Genomic DNA, 13,169 nt, shown 5'->3' on the forward strand with positions numbered 1-13,169 from the left:
TTCTATTTCTCGGAGTCCGTAGTGGATGCTGGGCGCCCATCCCAAGTGCGGATTATCTGCAATACTTGTACATAGTTACAAAAATCGGGTTATTATTGTTGTGAGCCATCTTTTCAGAGGCTCCGCTGTTATCATACTGTTAACTGGGTTTAGATCACAAGTTGTACGGTGTGATTGGTGTGGCTGGTATGAGTCTTACCCGGGATTCAAAATTCCTCCCTTATTGTGTACGCTCGTCCGGGCACAGTATCTAACTGGCTTGGAGGAGGGTCATAGGGGGAGGAGCCAGTGCACACCACCTGATCGGAAAGCTTTACTTTTGTGCCCTGTCTCCTGCGGAGCCGCTATTCCCCATGGTCCTTTCAGGAACCCCAGCATCCACTACGGACTCCGAGAAATAGAATTATCGGTAAGTAAATTCTTATTTTTTCACTCAGTTTTCAGTTTTCTGTATTCCTTAAGCATACTTAATGTTATTTCCTCAGTTATCCATTTTCTGTATTTCCTAAGCATGCTCATTTTGTATTTCCTCATTTGTCAGTTTCTATATTCCCTAAGCATGCTCAATGTGTATTTCCTTAGTTGTCAGTTTTTGTATTTCCTATACTTGCTCAGTGTGTATTTCAGCAGTTTTCAGTCTTCAACATTCCCTAAGCATGCCCAGTGTGTATTTCCTCAGATATCAGTTTCTGTATTCCCTAAGCATGCCCAGTGTGTATTTCCTCAGATATCAGTTTCTGTATTCCCTAAGCATGCTCAGTGTGTATTTCCTTAGTTGTCAGTTTCTATATTCCCTAAGCATGCTCAGTGTGTATTTCCTCAGTTATCAATTTCTGTATTACCTATACTTGCTCAGTGTGTATTTCAGCACTTTTCAGTCTTCAATATTCCCTAAGCATGCCCAGTGTGTATTTCCTCAGTTAGCAGTTTCTTTATTCCCTAAGCATGCTCAGTATGTATTTCATCAGTTGTGATTACTCCTGATTATTCCCCTTTAAAAGGACCTTTTTGCATCAGAACTGTGTGAAACCATTGCTCAGTGTTCGCACTACAATTGCTGAGCCTGACACTGTTTCCTGATATTTGATTTTTGACCTTTGGGTTTTCTGAACCCCTGTCCTGTTGGACTTGCACTCTCTTTATCTTGATTCCCTATCATCCTCTGCTTCCTGTCTGTCCAATCCTGTTACCAGTGTATCCTTAGTATGAGTATTGACATTAGATCTCTTTCCTGTATCAATGTAGCAATGTTATATCAGTGACATACAGGGGCGGTTTAACAGAGGAGTGGGCCCCTGTGCAGACTTCTGGTGGGCCTCCTCCTCTGCATGGTGCAGTAGTCTCCAGCATCATGCCGGAGTCTACTGCTCATGCGCAGGTCTCTGGTCGCCATGTTCCGGAGACCAATTTCACTACTGCAAATGCGCTGCAGCCATTTTGGTTGTGATATTTGCTGCAGTGTCCGACGCGAGTCTCCGGAAGGGTAAGTATTAAAATATGGGTGCAGTGTATGTATGCGGTGTTGGCACCACACACATTGCACCAATTATAGAAACGCCAATGGTGACATGCCAGCTCCGTTTCCTGCGAGTCTTCACACTTCAGATGTCTGGGTACCTAAAAATCTTCATACTACAGTCCTATATGGCCATACTGGATTTCAGCCATCCTCTAAATCAGGGGTGGGGTACCTCCGGCCCGCAGGCCATATAAGGCCCACAAAGCCGTTTGTTCCGGCCCACCCACTGCTGTATGTCAGCGAGACATGTCGGTCCTCAGTCCAGCGGTGGCGTGTCTCAGCTGTCAGGGCAGGGAGTAGAGCACAGCTATGTCCGGAGGCGGGTACGATATCAAACCAGCCGCCGGTTTGTGAGCCAATCAGAGCTCGCGGACCGGCAGCCAATCAGGAGCCGCCGATGCCGGTCCACGAGCTCTGATTGGCTCACAAACCGGCGGCTGGTTTGAGGTCCTACAAGCTGCCGCCGCCCGACAATAGCTGCGCTCTCCTCCCTGCACTTACCCCTGACACATGCCGCTGACGGATGGAGCACTAAGGGTCAGGAGAGGCGCACGCTGTGCTCACCTCCCCTCCCCTGACACACAGCAGCAGCAGCGGTGAGCAGCACAGTGGGGTGGGGGGGCATGTGTGGGGCAATGTATATCTGGCACTGTTGGGCAATGTGTATCTGGCACTGTGGGGCATTTGTGTATCTGGCACTGTGGGGCATTTGTGTATCTGGCACTGTGGGGCAATATGTATCTGGCTCTGTTGGGCATTTGTGTATCTGGCACTGTCTGGCATTTGTGTATCTGGCACTGAGGGGCAATGTGTATCTGGCACTGTGAGGCAATGTGTATCTGGCACTGTGGGGCATTTGTGTATCTGGCACTGTGGGGCATTTGTGTATCTGGCACTGTGGGGCAATATGTATCTGGCTCTGTGGGGCAATGTGTATATGGCACTGTTGCTGCATTTGAGTATCTGGCACTGTGGGGCAATGTGTATCTGGCCCTGTGAGGAAATGTGTATCTGGCACTGTGGGGCATTTGTGTATCTGGCACTGTCGGGTATTTATGTATCTGGCACTGTGGGACAATGTGTATCTGACACTGTGGGGCAATGTGTATCTGGCACTGTGGGGCATTTGTGTATCTGGCACTGTGAGGCATTTGTGTATCTGGCACTGTGGGGCAATGTGTATCTGGCACTGTGTGGCATTTATGTATCTGGCACTGTGGGGCATTGTGTATCTGGCACTGTGGGGCATTTGTGTATCTGGCACTGTGGGGCATTTGTTTATCTGGCACTGTGGGGCAATGTGTATCTGGCACTGTGGGGCATTTGTGTATCTGGCACTGTTGGGCATTTGTGTATCTGGCACTGTTGGGCATTTGTGTATCTGGCACTGTCTGACATCTGTGTATCTGGCACTGTCGGGCATTTGTGTATCTGGCACTGTGGGGCATTTGTGTATCTGGCACTGTGGGGCATTTGTGTATCTGGCACTGTGGGGCAATATGTTTCTGGCTCTGTGGGGCAATGTGTATATGGCACTGTGAGACATTTGAGTATCTGGCACTGTGGGGCAATGTGTATCTGGCACTGTGAGGCAATGTGTATCTGGCACTGTGGGGCATTTGTGTATCTGGCACTGTCGGGTATTTATGTATCTGGCACTGTGGGGCAATGTGTATCTGACACTGTGGGGCAATGTGTATCTGGCACTGTGGGGCAATGTGTATCTGGCACTGTGGGGCATTTGTGTATCTGGCACTGTGGGGCAATGTGTATCTGGCACTGTGGGGCATTTGTGTATCTGGCACTGTGGGGCAATGTGTATCTGGCACTGTGGGGCATTTGTGTATCTGGCACTGTGGGGCATTTGTGTATCTGGCACTGTGGTGTATTTGTGTATCTGGCACTGTGGGGCATTTGTGTATCTGGCACTGTGGGGCATTTGTGTATCTGGCACTGTGGGGCATTATGTTTCTGGCTCTGTGGGGCAATGTGTATATGGCACTGTGAGACATTTGAGTATCTGGCACTGTGGGGCAATGTGTATCTGGCACTGTGAGGCAATGTGTATCTGGCACTGTGGGGCATTTGTGTATCTGGCACTGTGGGGCATTTGTGTATCTGGCACTGTGGGGCATTTGTGTATCTGGCACTGTGGGGCAATGTGTATCTGACACTGTGGGGCAATGTGTATCTGGCACTGTGGGGCAATGTGTATCTGGCACTGTGGGGCATTTGTGTATCTGGCACTGTGGGGCAATGTGTATCTGGCACTGTTGGGCATTTGTATATCTGGCACTGTGGGGCATTTGTGTATCTGGCACTGTGGGGCATTTGTGTATCAGGCACTGTGGGGCATTTGTGTATCTGGCACTGTGGGGCAATGTGTATCTGGCACTGTGGGGCATTTGTGTATCTGGCACTGTTGGGCATTTGTGTATCTGGCACTGTGGTGCATTTGTGTATCTGGCACTGTGGGGCAATATGTATCTGGCTCTGTGGGGCAATGTGTATATGGCACTGTGAGACATTTGAGTATCTGGCACTGTGGGGCAATGTGTATCTGGCACTGTGAGGCAATGTGTATCTGGCACTGTGGGGCATTTGTGTATCTGGCACTGTCGGGTATTTATGTATCTGGCACTGTGGGGCAATGTGTATCTGACACTGTGGGGCAATGTGTATCTGGCACTGTGGGGCAATGTGTATCTGGTACTGTGGGGCATTTGTGTATCTGGCACTGTGAGGCATTTGTGTATCTGGCACTGTGGGGCAATGTGTATCTGGCACTGTTGGGCATTTGTGTATCTGGCACTGTGGGCATTTGTGTATCTGGCACTGTGGGGCAATGTGTTTCTGGCACTGTGGGGCATTTGTGTTTCTGGCACTGTTGCTGCATTTGTGTATCTGGCATTGTGGCGGCATATGTGTATCTGGCACTATGGGGCATTTGTGTATCTGGCATTGTGGCGGCATATGTGTATCTGGCACTGCACTGGCATATGTGTATCTGGCACTGCACTATTGGGGGCATATGTGTATCATGTCCCATTTTAATTGGCTACACCCATTTTTACCACTAAGGGGCATAACTACTTGGGGAATAACTACTGGAGGCAGGCTAATTTTTAAGTTTATAATTTTTGTATGGCCCTCAAAGGATTTTATAAATATCCAAATGGCCCTTGGTAGAAAAAAGGTTCCCCACCCCTGCTCTAAACTGTAATATATATTAACATATTGATAAAGCTAAATATTTATCTTATTTAAAATCCTTTAAGAGGTCTAAGAACACTGTACGCTATTGACGTATGGAGTACCGTAAGGGTACGCACGTTGCGTAGCAATCGCTTAGCCGTAGTCGAGACGCTCAAGCGTCACGTTCGCTCACGGCCAAGAGATCACAGGCAGGCACGCTATTGGCTGCCGACTAACGTAATGGTTCGCTATAGCGTAGCGGACGCTCGGGACCACGAGGAGATCACCAGCGGCGCTGACGCTCACAATGTTAAACCTTTATGTGTAAACCATGAACAAGGTATTATACAGGAAAACCTTAGTGTAGTGATAGAGTGTAGATGCAACACAGTGTAACCTTATTAACTTAAAAGCTGTTCGAGCGTCACCGACGCTCTGAGAATACTTAACACTATAAGAAATACACAAATACTGGGCTTAGGGTCTAACGCCTTATATGAATGTTATACTTGAAAAAGAATAATACAATACAAGTCATACACTACAATATAACATAGACTAACTAACCAGATAACTACACAGGAAATACAATACAATACAATTACGTTTAAGGGAAAATGAGAGAGAAAGAGGAGGAGAGAGAGAGATATGGCTCACAATAACAATAAAGACAATATGATTGCGGAGAAAACTTACGCACAAAGGGAACGATCGCATGCGCCTTTCTGAATATCCAGCTCCCGATTATCAGTGATGAGAACCGTTGAAGAGAGTGAGCTGGATCAGGTCGGCTTGTCTATTTATGCCCCACACACAATACAATTCAATGGTCCCTACAATCTCATTGTTCATTGGACACAGGAATTCGTCTTCGCATTATAACAAAAGGTCATAAGTTGATTCATACAGGAGGGCTGAGACCATTTCCAACTGCTCAGGTGGGTGGGAAACTAGGTTTCCCGCCGCATGGATAAGTAAGTGCAAATAATAGTAAATGGACATAAACTTCTTATGTCCATAACTATTCGCACGAGCGATTAATCCGCTTCAAACCAACACCGGAATATTGCTAATTAAATACTCTTCCGATGGATACTAAACACCACTGTATGACCCATGTCTGACCCTTCGTATCAAACAAAGAGGGATCTCCTTGTCCATGAACATGCTATATTAACTAAACTTTCAGAATCTATCAAAGGGACCATGATCTACAAAATACATTATATGGTTAAAATATATATCAATTGAGTCGCCCGCTAGACGCATACAAACTCTACCGTAAATCCGCATATCGTGCGCCTGCGGGTGCACGCGACTGCGAGTATGCGCACGCATGGGAGAGCTCTTGCACGCGCAGCGGGAGCTCGCATGAGGTGCAAATATGGCAGTGTGCATAGTGATATTTTTCTGACTTTGACAGTCCACCCTTTGGCAGTCAACAATAACTGCCACTTCCTAAAACATTTCAAAACGAGAAAAATATATGTCAGGTGTAAATACATTTCCATGATTGGGTAAGGGAGGAGAGAAGAAGGTGTGAAAAGGGTATGACCTAGTGAGATAGCAGTAGCATGTGTGTATGAATCCATGTTTGGGGGGTCATGTATCATCGTGCCGTACGTGTTTTAGATCAAGCTTCGAGGTATTGCGAAGAATACATTTAAATTCCTTCTTATCCCACGGTACGGGTCTGTGGATGGGCTGTCAAACTTTACCGAGCTCTTTTCGGATTTTGGTTGCAACAAAATGGGGGAGCACATTTTAGTTGATGATACATGAATGGGGGGATATGTGATTGCTGATATCTGTGCCTGTATTCCCTATCGACTATGTGTGTCATTACCTGAAGGTTGTAGAGATGAAGATAAAGAACAATTATGGTAAATGCAGTGGTATTCTATGTCAGGTTAATGAACATTTGTCGGTTGAAGTCTTGTTCGGTGTCTGTTGAATGCAGTCTACTTTGGGCTTTTGCCAAAAAGTGTGGGCAAAAGCTTTGTCAATGTCCATAGACTTACAAAGGTGTTGGGCTAGCGTGAATTTAAAATTTCTAGGGAAACTGGGGGTCTATGGCATAGTTCATCAAATATCTGTGTATAAGGTTGTCAAAACTTCTTCTTTAATCCATCAGTTGTCTGTATACAGGATCATCAAATTCCTTGTCCAAGTGGGTCTTTTTACCTTGGAGAAAACGGAAAAACAGGTGAAAGAAACGGACCGTATAATCGCATTTTCATCACATCATTGTCTCTACCGTTGGGTCATAAATCAAATCCATTGGAATTACAATTTCCTCACTCCTTAGACTCATTACCCTGGTACTACGTTTGCACTTCATTAAAGCCTGACCGCATCTAAATATCAAGCCAATCGATATGACAACACCTAAGATACATAGGAGAAACTTCCCTACATCCATTATGACTCCTTGAGCCCATTCTCCTAAACCAGAGAACCAATTTCGCGGGTTCAACCATGACACCCAACCAGTCAGCTCATTACCCACAGCAGCAAGGGTGAGATTGTGTCTCCTGCGAAATTCACACTTTAATTGGAGAATATCGTCCATCTTTTGGTCTATGACCTCGACCGGATCCTCGGTACTATTCGTAATATATGTGCAGCATTTCACGCCGTACTGCGTTGCCAGTGTGACACAATATCCACCTGTCACTGCTGTGAGATAATTAAGAACCATTCTATGCTGAACCAGTTCTGTTTTATAAGCTTGAAGCTCTCTTCCAGTATACCTAAAAGTGTCATCATACATTTCTGTGATATTGTCTAACAAATTTGCAAGCGCAGATATGTATCTATAGTTCAGCACTCCTCTAGCGGTGCGAGTGAAATCTAGCGCAAGTAGAACCTGAATCCCGGTGGATTCATGGATCATGTCAGAGGCTGAATGCTCTGTCCTTTCTGTCAGTTGCCTTTTAACTACGTGCTCGTAGTGGGTGTGAGTATAAGGAGCTTGGGCACCACGGTGTATATCTTTCATTTTGGCATGTGATACAGTCATTACTTCAGGCAATACTTTTCCAATATAACACAATCCTTCATAGTTTGGGGCAAGCCACTTATACGCCTTCCTCCCGCATATGAAATATGCATCATCGGGGAGAACATATGGGACGGAGTAGGACATAACCATATTACACATCCTCCATGTGAAATCTCCTACCCCTAGTTCTCCCATCTGTCTAGTACACGTATCCGTTTGTACGATATGTGCACAGTATCCTGGTGATACCTCTCCAACTCTCGTAATCCTACTTCCTAGGGTATACCTATATCGGAAAGATTTTTCTCTACTGGCTATGTGGCGTATAAGCTCTGTATCTGTAGGCATTCTATCTGCTCTATATGAAAAGGTCATGGTTTGGTTACTCCATGACACTTCCCAATTTCCCGGCTTTCGGGGATTGGTAATGTTAAAACATATTAGGGATCTATCCACATGATATTGGTGGAGCTTCAAACTAGGAGGACTGGAGATATTAAACCTCCTGTCCACCGGTCTCCCACCCTTTAGCTCAAGTACCTCTCCTACCGTTAAAGGGAATGGTACTAGTCCTGATTTGCTATGACCTTGAGGTACTTGAGAGCATACCCAACAATCTGTTTGATTTAACACACTACCCACTAAGGAGTGATAGTCACTCAATGGATGCCGGTCCATGTGGATATTAAAACTGGATTGGCATTTCTTGATGCACCCATCCTCAACTACATTGTCACAGAGCCTACAGATACAGTTTTCTTCAGCTAACAATCCTTCACAATTCCTTCTATTGTCAATGCTATCGGATCGTTTTCTGATACTCGCCTTTACTTGTTGGTTAAGTTGTTCTTGGAAAACTACGCCTCCATCTTTGTCATCAGAACCCATTCCAGAACCTCTCTCGACCTCCATGGTACTCTCGCCGGAACAGACTGCTCTGGTCAACATCATGGTCAACAGGAAAATCCGGATCACAGTCTCTTGGGGCAAGTCCATCTTATAGGAGGAAACGGAGAAGAATGAGAAGGGGGAAAAAATAGTTGAGGGAGAGGGGATGGGAAGTGGAGAAAAAACAATAAAAGGGAACAGGGAATCGACAACTGCTTTTGATCTTGTGATCTTTAATGCTCAGGTGCCGCCTCAGTCCTCTTGGAACAGGCACTCCAGTGATACAACTTCCTCTACAGTCTGTTCCTTATCACGGGACCTCTCTGGATCAGCAACCTTCTTACAGTGGGACGAATGAACCCAAGTCTCTCTCTCGGCAACCTTCAATGCTGTAGTGCTAGTCAATAAGACTTGGTATGGTCCCTCCCATCTGTCAATAAGGCAACCTGAGCGTAGAAAATTCCGTATCATTACATAATCCCCAGGTTCAATGTCATGACAATTACTATCTGGTAACTCAGGAATCACCAACTTCAAATTATCATTTTGCTTCCTTAACTGTTTACTCATGTTAACCAGGTACTTTACAGTCACTTCATTGTTACACTTCAAATCATCCTGAGGGTTAATCATAACATGCGGTTGTCGACCAAACAAGATTTCAAAGGGAGACAGATTAAGAGGGGACCTGGGAGTGGTTCTGATGCTGTATAGTACAATGGGTAAAGCTTCTGGCCATGTCAATCCTGTCTCTGCCATAACTTTGCTCAGTTTATTTTTAATAGTGCTGTTCACTCTTTTCACCTTCGCACTCGCCTGGGGACGGTATGGAGTGTGCAGCTTGCTATCAATTCCCATCAACTTACACATTCCTTGAAAGACATCACCTGTAAAATGGGTACCCCTATCACTTTCAATTATTCTAGGGATACCATATCTACATACAAATTCCTGCACAATTTTCTTAGCAGTAAACATAGCGGTGTTTGTGGCCGCAGGAAATGCTTCGACCCAATTTGAGAATACATCTATACAAACAAGTACATATTTCAAATTTCGACAAGGGGGTAATTGAATAAAGTCAATCTGTATTACCTGAAAAGGGCCGCCTGTAGGTGGGATATGAGATGGTTCTGTTGGTATTGCCTTTCCGATATTCTTTCTCAAGCAGGTAAGGCATGACATTGCTCTCTTACTCGCATGAGATGAAAATCCTGGGGCGCACCAATATGCTCTTACCAACTTGCACATTCCCTCCTTGCCCAGATGAGTCAGCCCGTGTGCTGCCTCAGCTAAACATGGAAGATATGCTCTGGGGGCCACTGGTTTACCTTGTCCATCCGTCCAGAGTCCTGTGGACTCCTGGCCATATCCCTTTGCCTTCCAGACTGCCTTTTCCTGTGTGGAACACAAATTTTGCATTTCACACAACTTCTGTGTGTTGATGGTATTAAATACCATCAATTGTGTGGTGTCTGTCTGTCTGGGTGTACCAGCTGCTAACTTAGCAGCTTCGTCTGCTCGGCTGTTACCAAGTGATACTGGGTCCTGGCTATATGTGTGTGCTTTACACTTGATAACAGCCACTCTGTCGGGTTCCTGTATCGCTGTTAGAAGCCTTTTGATGTGAGCTGCATGCGCTACCGGTGTACCAGCTGCCGTCATGAAATTTCTGAGGTGCCATAGGGCTCCGAAATCATGGACTACCCCGAATGCGTATCTAGAGTCGGTGTAGATATTGGCTGATTTGCCCTTAGCCAATTCACATGCTCTGGTTAGGGCGACCAGTTCAGCAACCTGGGCTGAGGGAGGTGGGCCTAGCGGTTCAGCTTCTATGGTGCCTTGGTCGTCTACGACTGCGTATCCAGTACACAAGTCTCCCGAGTCCGACTGTCTGTGACAACTACCATCCGTGTAGAAGGTAAGATCTACATCTTCCAGTGGGTTGTCACTGATGTCAGGCCTTGCGGTGAAATTTTGGGTCAAATATTCCATACAATCATGTGTGTCCTCCTTTGTATTAAATCCTCCTTCCCCATCACTCTCATCCTCCACCCTTTGTGCCTGTCCAGGCACACCTGGGAGATATGTTGCAGGATTTAATGCACTGCATCTCCTTATGGTGTTGTTTACGGGGGCCATTAGTGCCAATTCCCATCTTGTAAACCGTGCTGATGAGACGTGCCTGGTTTGGGCAGAATTTAGCAAGGCTGACACTGCATGTGGTGTATGAATTGTGAGGTTGTGACCTAGCACTACATCTTCGCTTTTTGTTACTAGCAATGCTATCGCAGCAACGCTTCGCAAGCATGTGGGGAGGGATCGCGCTACCGTATCTAGCTGAGCGCTGTAGTATGCTACCGGCCTGCTGGCATCACCATGCTTTTGGGTTAGGACGCCTGCCGCGCAACCAGCACTTTCTGTTCCGTACAGCTCAAAGGGTTTCCCATAGTCTGGCATACCTAATGCTGGCGCCTGCGTTAGGCACTGTTTAAGTCTCTCAAATGCCATTTCGGACTCGTCTGTATGCGAAATCCGATCAGGTTTGTTTGAGGAGACCATCTCCTGCAAAGGTAATGCCAGAATGGAAAATCCTGGGATCCAGTTACGGCAATACCCACACATTCCTAAAAACGTTCTGATCTGTTGCTGGGTTTGAGGCAGAGTCATGTCTCTAATTGCTTGGATTCTATCAGCGGTCAGGTGTCTCAGTCCTTGTGTTAGACAGTGTCCCAAGTATTTTACTTTAGTTTGGCATAATTGCAACTTGTCTTTGGAAACCTTGTGTCCTGTATCTGAAAGATGAAACAGGAGCTGTTTCGTATCCTTCAGGGACGCTTCCAATGAATCTGAACACAGTAGTAAATCATCCACGTACTGTATCAATATTGATCCACTCTCTGGTTGGAAAGACTGTAAACAATCATGCAAAGCCTGGGAAAATATACTTGGACTGTCTATGAAACCTTGTGGTAATCGAGTCCAGGTGTATTGGACTCCTCTGTATGTAAATGCAAACAAATATTGGCTGTCAGGGTGCAGAGGTACCGAAAAGAAAGCGGAGCAGAGGTCAATAACAGTGAAAAATTTCGCAGTGGGAGGGATTTGCATAAGGATGACAGCTGGATTTGGCACTACGGGGAACTGACTCTCAACTATTTTGTTAATCCCCCTTAGATCCTGCACTAGCCGGTAACCCCTCCCCCCACTCTTTTTCACAGGGAAGATGGGACTATTGGCAGTGCTGGATGTTCTTACCAGAATGCCCTGTGAAAATACTCTGCAGCTGTTTCTGACTCCTTTTGTTTAATGGAGAAAATCTTGTTCCATTTAACTACAGCTGGAAAATACTCCTTTAACTGTAAATTTATTCTTTTTACGTTGTCTTTGTTGTACACATCTGTAAGAGGTACATCCTGATCCAATCCACAGTCAGCTAAAAATTGAGCTGAGTCGACATTGGAGGGTAAACAAGCCCTCAGCAATACCTGCCAGTCTTTGTTATTGGGCTCTAAAGTGTTCCCTAGGTCTCTGATGTATTTCTGGCTAGCAACTAAGTCTTTCCTAGGGTCAGGGAATTCAGACACTATGGTTCTTAATTCCATTCGGGAAAATGGGCTATACATGGCAATGTTCCTGATGGGAGTGACTCCTGTGGTGTCAGTTTTTCCATTTGGCACTGCTATTACCCTAACAGGATTTAGTCTAGCAACATCATTCTGTGTAGATTCTACAGCCTGTGGTGAAATGGTTTCAGCATAGTGTATGGTGCCGTACTTACCCGTAGATACGACCTCACCTGTCCCTCCGCTAGGGGCCTTTGTTACTAATCTTAAGGGTTGGGCCGTGCCTACTGTAGTTTCTGATATGGTGGCTGCTAGAGAGAGCGCCGATATTGTTGCCGATTCGTCCTCTTGATCACACTCCTGGGGAAAGTTCAAAACAGGGTACAACTTGCACGGGTTAATACTTGCATTGGTTAACTTATTAACATTTACACAGTTGCTAAGTGTTTGTTTGTTACACCCTAGTGCGTCATTCTCCGCAACCAATTTCTCTCCTGTTACGTAAGGTGGCGGTGGTGCCGTGGCTATCAGTTTCCTGATAGGGTTAGATCCCGCCGCCTGAGCCAATCCTCTCTGTATTTCACCCTCCTGTTGCCATAACTGCAAATAATCATAATGTTTGATCCGTCTCTTTGTTGATTTAATGAGACATATCCTCCTCCTTAGATTTTGTAACACTTCTGGGCTAAAGCTGCCTATTCTTGGGAACTTCTCCCCGTCATGTACCGTCATTCTCTCCCATTCATCACATAAAACTTCTGTGTGTGAACCGTATTTTTCACACATTACGTACCTTGCCGACCCGATTGGTCGGTTCACTGAATCAACCCGAACCGAGGTTGATCGCCCCCTACCTGAACAATTGGCCCCCATACCTGTAGGTGTTGCTTTCTTCAGCGAACCCTTACAAAACCAAAATGTTCAAGATAGGCTGACGGTGGCGGTTTACCGAGTACCCCACTCACTCGCCCACGCCGACCAATACGACCTACACACT

The sequence above is a fragment of the Pseudophryne corroboree genome, chromosome 3, assembly GCF_028390025.1.
Source record: "Pseudophryne corroboree isolate aPseCor3 chromosome 3, aPseCor3.hap2, whole genome shotgun sequence".
NCBI lineage: Eukaryota > Metazoa > Chordata > Amphibia > Anura > Myobatrachidae > Pseudophryne > Pseudophryne corroboree.